General features: G+C 53.0%; 1 protein-coding gene across 1 annotated transcript in view; it reads right to left on the reverse strand.

Annotated features, from left to right (window-relative positions):
- Positions 1–2,952: 2,952 nt before the first annotated feature.
- Positions 2,953–14,590, reverse strand: part of FAM78B (family with sequence similarity 78 member B) — a 54,141-nt gene continuing 42,503 nt past the window's right edge. Inside the window, exon 3 of the mRNA XM_066371383.1 lies at positions 2,953–5,412. The gene's annotated coding sequence lies outside the window, so the exon portion shown is untranslated. The remainder of the gene's footprint in view (positions 5,413–14,590) is intronic.

Consider the following 14,590-nt stretch of genomic DNA (forward strand, 5'->3'; position numbering starts at 1 on the left):
ATCGAAGAGGAGGCCGTTGCACATTTTACTTAGATCTGTTATGGTATTGAAATTATGTCAGGGCTCTGGCCACGTCCTGGCAAGCCGGCGGGAGGAGTGGGATGTGATGAGACACAGCGATCGATCGTGGCGGAGAGGCTTAGGGGCTGGGGGACCTTCTGGGTAAGACCCCGCCCTTACCCAGCTGTGTGGCCTTCATCCAGCCCAGGTCCCGACAGTCGTCAGGAGGGGCACAGACGAGATCAGTGATTCCCAAGGGTGGACCCCAGACCAGGAGCACCGTCTTCACCTGGGAAGTTGTTGGACATTCTCAGGCCCTAGATGCCCTGGATCAGACGCTCTGTGGGGGAAGGGAGGGGCTCAGCCATCAGTTGTCTAGGTGCCCCTGACACCCGCTGAGGTCCGGGCTAGCTCGGTGCTTCTTAAACGGTGCCCTGGATAAGAATCACTCGGGGAACTTATTCAGAATGGAGCTCTCTGGACCCATCTCAGAAGTTCCAACTCAGGAAGTCTGAGAGGCCTGGGAATCGTTGTTTAACAAGCACCCTGGTAGGTCCCGCCTCCGCCTCCAGGTCCCGGGTTCAGCTCCTCAGTCATGCAGGAGAAGAGGTGGAGGCCCCTGTCCTCCCGTGGCAGCCACGGATTCTGATGGGCTTGGAGCTGTTGAAACAATGGGTGGTGGGAAGGCCTGCCTTCCAAGTGGCCGGGAGAGGAACCGTCGTGACCACACTGCGGGACAGGACTCTAGAAGGTAGAGGCTCTGCCCCTGAGATGGGCCCGTCTTTCCCCAAAGCATCCCAGCGCGGTCACTAGGGGTGGACGGAGCACGTCTGACCCCTGGAAACACCCTTGTGATTTGCATTAAAAAAGAGAAAGAAGCTCGTGAATAATTTGTGAGTCATGAGCGGGCCTCTTCAAAACACAGTGGTGAATAGAACGTCCCGCTTTGCCTCTTGGAAGGGCGCTGGCCTTGGAGGTTTTACTGATGACCGCCGGCCCCAAGTGCCAGGCTCCCGGATTCGTGTCTGCTCTCCCCCTGAGCCTCCCGGGGCGGTGGGCTTGCCCTGGCTTGCTTACACATGAATGCACCTCCTCATTTTTATTTTCTTTTTGTATTTTTCCAAAGTTAGTTGTGGGGAGGCAGTCAGATAGACTCCTGCATGTGCCTGACTGGGATTCACTTGGCATGCCCACCAGGGGGTGATGCTCTGCCCATCTGGGACGTTGCTCCACTGTAACTGGAGCCATTTTAGCGCCTGAGGTGGAGGCCATGGAGCCATCCTCAGCACCCAGGCCAACTTTGCTCCAAAGGAGCCTTGGCTGTGGGAGGAGAAGAGAGAGATAGAGAGGAAGGAGAGGGGGAAGGGTGGAGAAGCAGATGGTCGCCTCTCCTGTATGCCCTGGCCGGGAATCAAACCAGGGACTTCTACACACCAGGACAATGTTCTACCACTGAACAAACTGGCCAGGGCCACACCCCATTTTTAGATAGTTTGAAAGGGCTGCCTCAGCTCCCTCTGTGGCCAGACAATCACAAGGCCGTGGGACCCCATGCCCAGGCCCACTGGGAGGTTGGGACCTAAACCCCAGAAGCCCTTGCCCACATAGGGAGGTATTAGAGGAGGCACAAGTGTGTCTTCTGTTTTATTGCTTCCTAAGAAGCTGGAAATGGAAAGCAGACATTAAGGAGCTGTAAATAATAATCCCCCAGCCCCAAAGCCCATACAGAACAATGGCCTGGAGGCTCTGCCCACCAGGGGCTATGTGTGCAGAACAAAGGCAGGGGCCCCACAGGAGCTAGGCTTTGCTCCTACTGGGGAGTCCGGGAGTCTGGGAGTCTGGGTCCGCAGGTGTCCTATTGTCAGGCAGAGCCCCAAGGGCTGCCTGGGCTATGTTGCTGTCTACACAGGCTACAGAAAAGGAATGGGGGAGGGTGACTTTATGGCCTTTAAAATTGAAAGGAATGAAAGAATGGAGAAGGAAAGAAAGAAATATAAAAGGATGAAGGTGAGAGAAAGAGAGGGAGAGAATGAGGGAAGGAGGGAGGGAGGGAGGGAGGGAGGGAGGAAGGAAGGAAGGAAGGAAGGAAGGAAGGAAGGAAGGACGGAAGGAAGGAAGGAAAGGGAAGGGAAGGGAAGGGAAGGGAAGGGAAGGGAAGGAAGGAAGGAAGGAAGGAAGGAAGGAAGGAAGGAAGGAAGGAAGGAAGGAAAACTGGGTCAAATGGTGCCCCGGGGCGTGCGATGGTGGGGAGACGGGGGAAGGGTAAGGTTTACCCTCTGCATTTCTAGAATATTCTCCTTCCCCCAGTTCACAGGCTAAGTCACCTATGACCCATTGAGCGGACGGGCGAAGACCCTTTTCTGGCCGGGCAAGGTTCCTGCATCTGCCCCCCTGTGTTCAGAGGCACCTTCCTGGGCCTTCCCCAGGCTTTTTTTCAGAAAACAGAAAAAGATACTTTGCTGCTGTTGAATACATACTGTATTTAACTTGTAATCCCAGAGAAGTGAAATGCAACATCTGTTTGAGTTTAGGGGAACTGTCCGAAGATTGTGAAGACTCGCAGTTTCCTAATGAGAGTCATTTGTAAGGCACTCTGCAGAGCCGGCTCCGACGCTCCCTCCTGCGGGGCTGCCCCCCAAACCGGCGCGGTCCCTGGGTCCTCTTCCAGTCAAAGCCATGTGCACACGTGTGCATGCTTTTAACCCGCCCTTTGTCCCAGCAGCACGAAAAGCACCACAACTCCAATGGGAAGCAGGAAAGGAAGGACGTACTTTGGGGGGTGGGGGCGCAGGGAGACCACAGAGAGGACACAGAGGAGTAAATTTACTAAAAGGGGAGGAGCAGGAGGAATGGGGGGGGTTGCGGTGGACCAGATGGCTGGTTGGTGCTGAAAACTAGGCTGCATTTCCCAGTGAGGTTTACATTCATTTAACTGGTTCTTTTTTCTTCCTCTTCTTCTTCCCATTTTTAAAGCTAGGGCCGATGAAAGAGAGGTGTCTCACAATGATGGAACATGTGCGCGCGCGCGCGTGTGTGTGTGTGTGTGTGTGTAGCTAGGTGTGCTTGCTTGTGCTCACGCACAGGGTTGACCGCAGAGATAAGAATGATTTGGGAGCTCTCAAAAATACCCCCCCCCCCATAAAAAGAATCCTCTCTCTTCCTGGCCCACGACTGTGCCCGAAATTCCCACCCTTCGAGCCACTCCTGTGGATTAAGGCATTGTCTATAGCCCCCTATTACAACATAAATGTCACCGGGGGGGGGGGGAGACACTCAATTCTTACCACCCACTCCTGAACTGTCTGCCACTTGTCAGAGAGCAGGACCCTGGCGATGGGACCCAGGGCAAGGACACTGTGATTATGGGGGAGAAGGCTGGGCCGGGCAGCTGAGGGCGTGTGTAAAATACTACTTTCTGGTTCCGGGAGGTACTCAGATGGGGAAGCTGGGTAGCAAAACAAGTCTTCCCACATCACAGGTTTCCTAGGCTGTGTGTGTGACAGGGTGTACAGATCACAACATTCTATGTAAACAGTTAATATGGAATTCTCTCGGGCCCATTACGAGTGTGGCACACCTCTGTGTGTGGTGATGATTTGGATATAGCATATGCATGTGCACACACACATATACACATTCACACACACACACACACACACACACACTCAGCAGTGGAGGTCCTGTAAGTGCGAAGTGGGAGATGTTGGGGAAGGACCCCCTTGGGAACCATGTGACTCCTCCCTCCATCACTAGGAGACCCTCGTTCAGTTCAGGTGGCTCATCAGAAACGGCCAAGGGTTGGGCTGTAAAGACCGAGCGTGGCACTTCTCACCAGGATTGGGATTTGGAGACACATGAATGTCACCCAAGTGCCCTTTAAACTGTTGGAGTTCCGGAGCCTGGGGAGGTGCAAGTGTAGGGAGACTCTGGCAAGGGTCAGGCTCTGGCTCCTGGAAAGGCTGGACGTCTTTGTGTGGGAGCCGTCCTGGGCTGGGTACAGAAACCAGCCTCAGGGGACAGTGGTGGGACTGGCCTCTGCTCAGGGAGGCTGCCCGCTGGGATGGTTCAGGGAGGAGAATGGCCCTGGCTGGAGGATGGGAGGAGAATGCTGTCTTTCCTGGGTGGGAAGGACGAGGATGTGGGAGGTGGGGAGCGGCAGAGGACAGAAGGTGCAGGAAGTGCTTCTCAACCCCAGCCTCACTTTAGAATCATCTGGGTTGCTGTTGAGAAACACAGTGCTGGGCTCCACCCCCGACACTCACAGATGAGCCGGGGAGGGGACCGAGCTCCTCGGGGTCTCTGAGGTGCAGGTGGAGCTTAGAGGACAGCCCCAGAGCAGAAGGAGAAACTCAGTTCTGAGATGGGCAGGCTGGGGCTGAGTGGCCAGTCCCCACTGCACATGTGGGGAGGAGAGTGGGGGCCTGGTGCCAGGGGTGGGGGTGGGTGGGCGTGGGGAAGGGGACGTTCTGGGGGCTTCTGTTTAGACAGTCGAGCATCTGCTGATTTACAGCCTCAGCAGCTGGTGGTTTCTGACCCATTTCTGGGTGAAAGTCTGGTTGGGGTCTGGGTGTTTGGGCAACAAGGAGAGAATCCCCCCCCCCCTTTTCTGTGGCTGCCAAGTAGAATAAGTCACTGTGCTCTATCGGGCCAAGAAGATAAATTCTGGGGCTGGACACTTCAAAGGAGGGACTGGATTTTCTGCTGTGTAATAGATACATATTTCATAAGTAAGTCAGTAAGGAAGCCAGTGAAGAAACTGGTAAGTCAAGTGATGCACACCCTTGTTCCTCTCTTAGGGTGGTTCTCCCCTCTCCCCTGGATCCTGGGGGCATACATGTTGCCCTTAGTCACCTGTGGACACCAGCCTGGCCATGTAGGAGAAACAGGATGCTTTGGCCCTGGCTCTCCAAGGGGTCAGCGCGATCCCCAGAGTGGCCTTGGCCACCCACATGGAGAAGGGAGAAAGAGGGATGACACCCATTCCCTCCGTGTTCCACCCAGGGGAGGCAGGGTTTGGGCTGAGGCTGGGCCACGTCAGGTAGCTGAAGTCCAGGCTGACCAGCTCTTTGTCCCTGGGCAGCTTCACATGGTGGGTCAGGGTTGGACTGGAGGTCTGGCTGGACCCAATCTCTGCACACACAAAGACAGGGCAGGCACAACCCTGACTTCGACACAGCTCCCCAGGAGCCAACCAGCAGCCCTGCCAGCCCACGGGGAGCTGCACAGCACACAGTAGGTGGGAGGGGACGGGTCAGTGGACAGGAGGGTGGCGAGCAGACAGGTAGCATGGCACTCATTTCAATGGGGAACCAGCGGTCCAGGGTTTCAGCTTCTGGGGCAGCTAGCCTGGCTCACCTCTCGTCTCCACCATGTGGTTCTGTGGGCCGGGCGTGCCTTGTCCTGCCAGGTCACCTGTATGTGGACAGAGAACATGCAAATAAAATGGGCATTAAGACAGTGGCCAAAGAATTTCATTCCTTAAAAGCAGATATTTATAGTCTGGACACCGTAAATAGATAGGTGTCAAGGGGACCAAGACCCTGACATTTTGTGCCAAGTTAAGGGTTGTTGACACATGCAGTTCTCTGTAAAGGGGGCCTGTGGCATTTATGTGGTTCTTTTAAAAAAATGATTTAAAAACTAAAATGAGGCCCTGGTTGTTTGGCTCAGTGGTAGAGCATCCGCCCAGCGTGTGAAAGTCTTGGGTTCGATTCCCAGTCAGGGCACACAGGAGAAGCACCCATCTGCTTCTTCACCCTTCCCCCTCTCCCTCTCCATCTCTCTCTTCCCCTCCCACAGCCAAGGCTCCATTGGAGCAAAGTTGGCCCAGGCACTGAGGATGGCTCCATGGCCTCCACCTCAGGCGCTAGAATGGCTCCAAATGCAGCGGAACAACGCCCCAGAGGGGCCGAGCATTGCCCCCTAGTGGACATGCCTGGTGTATCCCAGTCAGGCACATGCAGGAGTCTGTCTCTCTGCCTCCCTGCTTCTAACTTCGAAAAAATACAAAAACAACCCCCCCACACACACGCACACACACAAAAAAACTAAAATGATATGAAGGGACTCCAGATTGTCTGTAGGGGGAACCCAGCAGCCAGGCTCAAAAGGATGGGCACAGATGGGTGGCCATTTCAGACCTTGTTTCTTAGCGTCTAAAGGCACAAGGCGATTTGCAGGAATCCCTGGGTACCGTGGCTCAGCTGCAATTCCTGCACAGGGGATCACCTGCCAACAGGCTGAGTACCTCTTGAATGTGAGTCTATGTTATTCAACTGGAAGTTGTCAATCAGGTTTTTTTTTGTTTGTTTTTATTTTTTTAAAAAAGAAAACTTGTTGCCACTGTTTCTTTTGTGGGTACTTAGTCCACATTGCTTTTTGTAAGGCTGTGACTAGAAAGAAATGGGTGAACTGGATTTTTAAAACATAAAGAATAGTTTTGAGATAAACCCGAGCATTAGGCCTCCTCTTTCTCCCCTGGTCATTTCTTGTGTGTGTGTGTGTGTGTGTGTGTGTGTGTGTGTGTGTGTTTTGTTAGCTCTGGGTTTTTGGTATATGGGTCTGTTGACAGGGCCGAACCACTGCACGGGCAGGTTTTTTGGTTACAAATGAACACTGTTGTGTTTTCAGATTTTATGCATGCTGTTGCTTTCCGGAAGAAAACAAAGCCCAGATTCCTGTTATCAGGTGGTCAAGGAAACTTGTTGCAACTGTTTGCAGTTTGCAGAGGCCTGGGGATGACCCTTGAGTCTGCCTGCTGCCCGTGGACCCCTGAAGAGAGGCAGACAGAGGCTTGTGTGCAGGACCACAGAATCCCAATGGCTGCTTGACCTGACTGTTGTCTTCCCTATCACCTTTATTCCTATTATATTACTACAACACATTCCATTTACTATCCAATAAGGGTGCCTTTGGGCTGGCCTGATTTTTGCACAGGAGCTATTTTAGCTGCACAGTTGAATTTTATCCATTAGTGTTTTTTTTTTTTTTTTTTTTTTTACTCCAAGGTAAAGAAAAAAGCCTTAAAACTCTGTAGGGGTGATGATGGCACTGAGAATGGGCCTCCTTCCCATGTGACAGGTGGAAACATGAAGGGGGCCTGTCCCTGTCTGAGAACTGCGTGTTCAGGTCAACTCCAAATCAGGCCTCCGGGTCTCAGGTCTCCTGGCCCATGAGACCCCACCCCCGCCCTGAGCATCTGAGAGGAGAGCTGGTTGGGAGGCGCCCACTTCTTCATGGGGGAGGAAGAGAAAAGGTCATTTGTGCTGCAGAAATATTCGAGTCTGCTTGTGTCTCACAGCAAATCCCCGTTTACTTCTCTGAGGCATGTGCCCCAAAGAGGGCCTTGGACTTTGTTTGGTCTTGTGAGTGGTTTCCAGGAGCAGGTGTTTTTTGGCGAGTTCAGAGGAAATTCTTTAGGTGAGACACGTGGATGAGTCTTTAGTCCCTGATGCGTGTGTGTGCATGTGTGCATGTGTTTGTGTGCATGCATGCGCATTGCGTGAGCATGTGCATGTGTGAGCGTGTACACTGTGCACTAAGGGGGGGTGAGCCTTAGCCCCTCTTCACTTTCGATGCACATGCACGGTCCTTTCTGTCCTAATTAATTACGAGTAATAGCTTTCTGTAGTTGCTGGTACATGAGGGAGTGAAGTGGGAAGTAATTTAATTGGCTGTCTTGCTTTCTAAGCCCAGTTTAATGAAATAGTTCTCAGCCTGAAGTGCGTGTGTTATCTCTCCTGTTATTTTTCCAATGAACAGTTCATTGGATCACGTCTGTGTGGGACATTCTAATTGGTTTGAGGAGTGACAGTGACAGGATGGGAGGGGGCGGGGAGATAACCCCAGTGCCCATGTTCTGAGGGACGCGCCTGTTGGTTTCCTGCTGCCTTTCCTTGGCAGAGCTCAGACACGGTGCTGTCCTGTCACCTCCTCGGTCCTCATCGAGTCCTTGACCAGAGGGGCGATGTCCCCCATCACTGGCTGGCAGGCTGATGCGCTGGACAGACAGAAGACTCAGGGAGCACTGGCCCGGGGTCTGGGTCCCTGGGCTGTGGTCTCCCAGAGTTCCTGTGGGCAACGTGGCCCTGCAGACAGGGACTCTGCTCAGCCCATCACACCGTCAACACTTCATCTGAGCACTCACCGAAAGGATGAGTGCAGAGGGTCTCACGAGACTCCCCTCACCTGTTCTCCTGGAGAAGAGAACAGCGCATAGACGTGGGCAGAAAGCAGGGCAGATACAAGGGGCTCAGGCGGCAAGTGCACGGTGGGTGTCTCCTAAACTGTGCACCCCAGGGCCTGGCTGGGTCACCCTAGTCTTGGGCCTGGCCTGCAGCAAAGCATCCCACCCTCCTTCCTGCCTGGGATGTGGGGCCCCCAGAAGCCTGAGACCAGCCCACACTCAGCAGGGCTTCACCACACTGTCAGGACGCTCTGACACCCGGGGGTCCAGTCCAGCTGGGCCGTGGGCCTGCCTGCTCTGCTTCCGCGGTCCACGTCCCTTCTCTCTGGTGTTCCTGGCCTGGCACATTCAGCCGTTTTAAGCATCTTCTGGGTTAGCGTAGAAATGGGCGCCCAGAGGCAGGGGAGAGCTTCTGGGTGTGGCCACGCGGCCTGCATCCAGGTGGCCCGGCTCATGCGGGTCCGGCTCGCTCTGGGCCGGCTGAGAAGAGCTGGTAGGGTCTCTTCAGGACCACTCCCCAGTTGGGTAAAAACTCCTTTCCCCTCAGAGAACCTGTGGTGGAGGCCCAGCTCCAGGAGAGGCACAGTTTGGGGTTTGGGGACAGGGAGGGGGACATGTGAAGCAGCCCAGAGACAAACAGCATAGCTGTGTGGCTGGTCCCCAGTGAACGGGGCCACAGCTGGCGTGGAGGGCAGAGAGAGGGGCCATAAGCAATATGGCTGCAGTCTGTTGAGACAGCCAGTAGGGAGCAGTGGAGGAAGAGGTCTTTCCTCCCTCACTGTGCACGCGGAGAACCGAGTCTGTAACACTGCCTCCACACGGTGGCGTCCTAGCTGAGGTCTGGGGCATCAGGAACTCTCCCTGTAGGGACAGACAGGCCTCTGGAGAGCCACAGAAAGGGGGATCAGTAGATAGGTCTGTATCTCTATGTCTCTGTATCTATCTATCTATCTATCTATCTATCTATCTATCTATCTATCCATCCATCTGTCTTTATTATTTTTTTCCCTCCGCTGTATCTCCCGCTTGAGCCCACGACAGGAGATGCGTGGCTGTCCCTGGCTGGCTCCTGTCGTCGGCTTAAACTAGGCAAACTGTGCTGGGAATTCAAGTCCTGCCCATGACGTTCAGCCCCCTCTCCTTCCCAGAAGGCCCCCTGGAGTTCTGGTGGAAAATGCTGCCCAGGGGCAACTGCTAGAGCACCGAGCGGTAGTCTCCTTTCTGTTCTTGGGTTCGGGGGTCCGAGCTCTCTAGCAAGGGGCCGGGGGTGGCTGCCCCTCGGTCTGGCCTGGCTCTCTTGGCAGGGAGAGTGAGTCTCCCTGGAAGGGCTTTGGGCTTCAAAGTAGATATGTGGGGGTTTGTGGGCTGGCCACTAGCCCTGGACCCTGTGACTGCACCGATGTGACCATACTGTAGACATTCCGGGGGGTTCTAGACATCATCCCACGGTGTCTTCCTGACTGTGACAGGGGCTGGGCTGCATCAGAGGCTCAGGTAACAGAGGAAGAAACCGAGGCTCAGAGGAATGATTGGCGTATGGTCTGTTCACCAGCTAGGTCCAGGTAACCTCAAGGCATGTTGAGGTCCTGGGCTCTGGGTTCTGACCTCAGAGCACCCAAGTGGGCCTCCCTTCCAATGTGGGTTAGGAGAGACATCACCACCGGAAGGCACAGAGATTGGGATGGCTGGACCCAATCTCCTTAGGGAGCTGGACATGTCAGAGCACGTCCAGGGAGCAATGTCCGGGTCATCCTGTTCAGTCATCCTTCCCCGAGGAGCAAAGAAGGGCGCTGGCATTTAACCAGGGAGAGAATGTCCTGTGAGCATCCAGTACCAGTGTGGACAGAGAAGCTGGAGGCCAAGTCCTCAGAGCACCACTAATATTATGTGACCTTATTCCTCACATCCCTTATCTACAAAATGGGCACGCTGTAGGACTGTTGAGAAGAACATGACAACACATCTGTGTGCCGTGCAAACTGTAACATACTAATTAGTGGGAGTTCCTGTTATTAATAATAACAAGAAAATGAGGCCAACACTGAGGTTTCCCACCTTGCACGGAGACATCTGTTACTCTCTGTGAAGGAAAGTCGAAACCTGCCACAAACTGGAAAGCACTGCACCGGTCAAAGGAATCATCAAGCATCAGCCCGGTGTGTGGAAGTCTCAGGTTTGATTCCCGGCCAGGGCACACAGGAGAAGCGCCCATCTGCTTCTCCACCCCTCCCCCTCTCCTTCCTCTCTGTCTCTCTCTTCTCCTCCCGCAGCCAAGACTCCATTGGAGCAAAGTTGGCCCAGGTGCTGAGGACGGTTCCATGGCCTTCATGTCAGGTGCTAGAATGGCTCCGGTTGCAGCAGAGCAACGGCCCAGATGGGCAGAGCATCGCCCCTTGGTGGGCGTGCCGGGTGGATCCCAGTTGGGCTCATGTGGGAGTCTGTCTCTCTGCCTCCCTGCTTCTCACTTCAGAAAAATACAAAAAAAAAAAAAAAAAGAATTGTCAGTAGGCCCAAGGTGAGTAGCACAGTAGCAGGTGGGCAACTCCGTCTTCCCAGGTGCATTCCTATAAAGCTTTTGGGAATGGCCAAGTGACCTTGGCTGTCCTCTGGCCACTGAGCTGCCTCCCTAGGCCGACATCTCAGCAAGGCAACTGGAACCAGATGTCCTCAGGCTCCCAAAAGAAATGAATGGCAGGCAGTAAGACGTGGGGGTAAAAATATCTGTGTGCCCTGAGCTGGCTCGTTTGGCTCCCTTTCTATCTGAGGATCATTTAGGCTTAATTATAGCGCTCAGGCATTCATTGGGTTTTTGATTAATTTTCCTTTCAGCTTGAAGGGTGTGTGAGTGTTGTGGGTCTCGTGTGTGTGTGTGTGTGTGTGTGTGTGTGTGTGTGTGTGTGTACGTGTGTGTTTACATCTTTCTTTGCAATGCAATTCAGTTGGGAGCTGGCTCCGGCAATGCTTAATTGTGCCTGTGGTTCTAACAAGAGCGTTCGATGTGCCACCCGGAGCTTGGTAGGCCATTGTTTGCATGGCCCCCGCCCCATGGGCTGCTCCTGCCGGATGAGAGAATGGCGGGGGTGGGGGGCAGGGCCTCGCTCAACTGGGACCTCCACTGCTGCGGGATGCCCGAGTCCTTCCTCCTCCTGCCCGGATGGCGCTTCGGGGATTTGGAGACCCGGAGAGCAGAGCTGCTCCTCCACTAATTACCAGTGCCGCGCAGAGCTGCCAAGTGACAGCTCACCCACACTGCACCTGGCAGGCGCTCTGCTCTTCGGGGCCAGTCTCCCCCTCCCCGGGTGATCACAGGGTTCTCTGCATAAGAAATACACTTGTTCCTTCTCCTGGTTTTAACATGTTCACTTCGTAAACTGGGAGGGGCTGCGCGGCTGTGTAGGAGCCAACGCCTGGCTTTCCCCTTCCTGTCCTTCCCATTTGTGTTTGTGTCCCCCCCAGCCCCCCTCCCTGGCAGCAAAGTACCTGGGGACGGGGCACAGGACTGGGAAAGAACCTGGGATTTGGGAGACAAAGGGCCCAGCCTGAACCCAAGCTCCTGACGTTTCCTGTTGGTGTCAGGGAATACGTCGCTTCAACTCTCTGCCATGTTGGTGACACAGGGTAATAAGAACAGCAGTCCATGCTTCCAAGACTGTTGGGGAGGAGGGGGCTGGAGGTGGTGATAAAATGCATATGGAAGCCTTTTGTAAAATAGAAAGCCACAGTTCTTTTATTTTACTGCTTAGGATGGTTGCTGAGAACATAATGTTGACCTAGGAGGGACCCACTCCTAGCACCAGGACAGAGAGGAGCCATGAAAAGGCCCCGGGATGGGCCTGGAGAAGGGGAACAGCCTCCTACTGCCCTCTAGGCTGTGGACCAAAAACTGTGACCCGGGGAAGAAAAGTGCAGGATGCAAAGGGCCCCAAGCCATAGGCCAGAGGGAATCTGGGACATTTCATTTTCTTTGACATAATTGTAACAAGGACTCCTCCCCTTCTTTCAAGGATGGATCCAACTGTCTCTAGTGCTCAGAGGGTGATGAGCTGAGGGACGGTGACAATGTTTTGGCTGGAGACAAGGAGGAGGGGTGTGTGGGGCTCAGGTCAGTGTGACCGTGCTGTGATGTGAGATTTGGGAGACCCAGGCTCTTCCTTGGGCTCTGCTGCTAAGTAGGTACATGGCCCTGAGTAGATGAGCTGATGCCACTGGACCTCAATGTCATTGGGATCCTGGAGTAAAAGATTTTATTGGTGACAGGGTATTCAAGAACCTGGTATTTATGAAATGGTCTTTTCCAGACTCGTGTGTGTGTGTGTGTGTGTGTGCGCGCGCGCGCATGTGTGTGTAGAATCCAAATATAATCCTGAGACCATCCAACTAACACCTAATCAAGGCACCGGATGAGTCCCTTTGAACTGATGGCATCTGGCATCAGACCCTGGGACTCTCAGGGACAATGGCCTGATGGGAGAAAGGGAGGGAGGTGACTTTAAGGAGAATTCTCTCCCGCTGAAGCACCTCTCACTTGGCAACATCCTAACTGAGTTGAGAGGTCATGATCGGAGGGTCACTGACAGGAAGGGGGAACGGTTTTCTCGTAAAACAACCATAACTTGAACACCGTGGGCTGCCCAGCACTGGAGCATTCTGGGAAGTGATTTCCGAATCAAGAGACCCAACCACGGCATTCACTATAGTATCGCTGACCATCATCATCGTGTCTATTTGCACAGGGCATGTGTCCTTTAGAGGCACGTTTCCAATGTGTCTCATTTTGTCACCATGTCATTTTCCAGACAACTGGGCCAGGGTGGGGTGGGGTGGGGTGGCGGTCATTTCTTTTAAAATTCTGAGAAGTGTGAATGTTCTTAGTAGGAACAAGTCCAGCTAAGGATGCAGCACTTTGCTTTACAACTACAGCTGTGCCCTTGGAAAAGCTCTATGTAAATATAACCGTGGTTGTTGCATCTTATTTTCACGAGCCAGGGGAATTTGAATACAGTGCTCTTGTATAGGATTCTGTAATATAAATAATCCTTTCTCGCTCCTATTAAAAAAAAAAATTTCGGAGGAGGTTTATTGATTGCTTTTTCATGTGTGCCTGACCAGGGGGCTACAGCAGACCTAGTGACCCCTTGCTGAAGCCAGTGACCTTGGGCTCAAGCTGGTGAGCTGTACTCAAACCAGATGAGCCTGAGTTCAAGCCAGCAACCTTGGGGTTTCTAATCTGGGTCCTCTGCATCACAGTCCGATGCTCTATCCACTGCACCACCACCTGGTCTTTTTTTTTTTAAGGAACAGGTTTTCTTAAAGTGAGGCCACACAGGTTAGACTCCAGGGTCAGTAGCCACTCTCCAGAATCTAATTCAGTTAAAGGGAGACACTTTTCTGACAGGCAGGGTGAACCGTCTCAGCAGCTTGATATTTCAGCCATGGAACGTTTTGGGCCTTCCTCTCACCAAAACAAAACAAAGCAAAACAAACAAATAAAAAAACCCCAAGGAACATGGGAAGGGACCGAGGCACCCCAATGGAACAGCTGAATTATTTCTCAGTGAAATGTCTCTGGGTCTTCCAGGAGTCACTGATGTGTCATTAATGGGCTGTTCTAAATAGCTCAGCCTGTAATCGATAACTCATCTATGGGGGGTAGCTCGTGACTGGGGTGTGTGGTTGGTTCATGCTACATCATTTGGCATGGATCGGTTAACCCTCTTGTGTGAATAAGCAAGCACCATCCTTTGGGACTAGAACCCGAAACAAAGTCAGTTAAGTTGCATTTTTTAATAAAAGTCACTTAAAAAAGGTCCTCCTGCTTCTCCCGCTCCACCCTCAAACTGTGGTAGTGGACAATATCTTTGGAGCTAACCAGAGGGCTGTCATAACAGCTCTGCACCTAAACCCTCTCTCCCCTGAAATAAGGCTGGCCTGTCCATGCATAAAACCCACAGCGACACCGTGAGAGTTTCATAATTACTTTGCTTGAGCAGGGTGGGGGTGTTGAATAAGGCACCATATTTCTATATCACAGTTTGCACGAATGAGAACAAAGGAAAAAGCTCTTTTTGGGGCAGAGTCGCTCATCGAAGAGCTGGAAAAAATCCTTACTGCAAAAATTAGAAACCTAAAAAAAAAAAAAAAAAAAGTTTGCTATTTGGCCTGACCCAAAGAAAGGCGGTTTCTCCTTTTCATTGGCTGCCTTAATGTGAGCTGCTCAGATTTTCATGACGGAGCTCCAATTTTAAGACTTATGAAGCCCGTCCTCGCAATGGCTCAGGTGGGTAAGAGTTGAGCTTCGGTGAAGTGGCACTAAAATAAGCCCAGACAGACACATAGTGCATTTCTGTGTGTGCGTTGCAGCTGCACGGGGCACAACAAGGACTTCCCAGCCGATCTAGTCCCTAC

Source organism: Saccopteryx leptura, chromosome 2, assembly GCF_036850995.1.
Source record: "Saccopteryx leptura isolate mSacLep1 chromosome 2, mSacLep1_pri_phased_curated, whole genome shotgun sequence".
In the NCBI taxonomy this organism is placed as follows: Eukaryota; Metazoa; Chordata; class Mammalia; order Chiroptera; family Emballonuridae; genus Saccopteryx; species Saccopteryx leptura.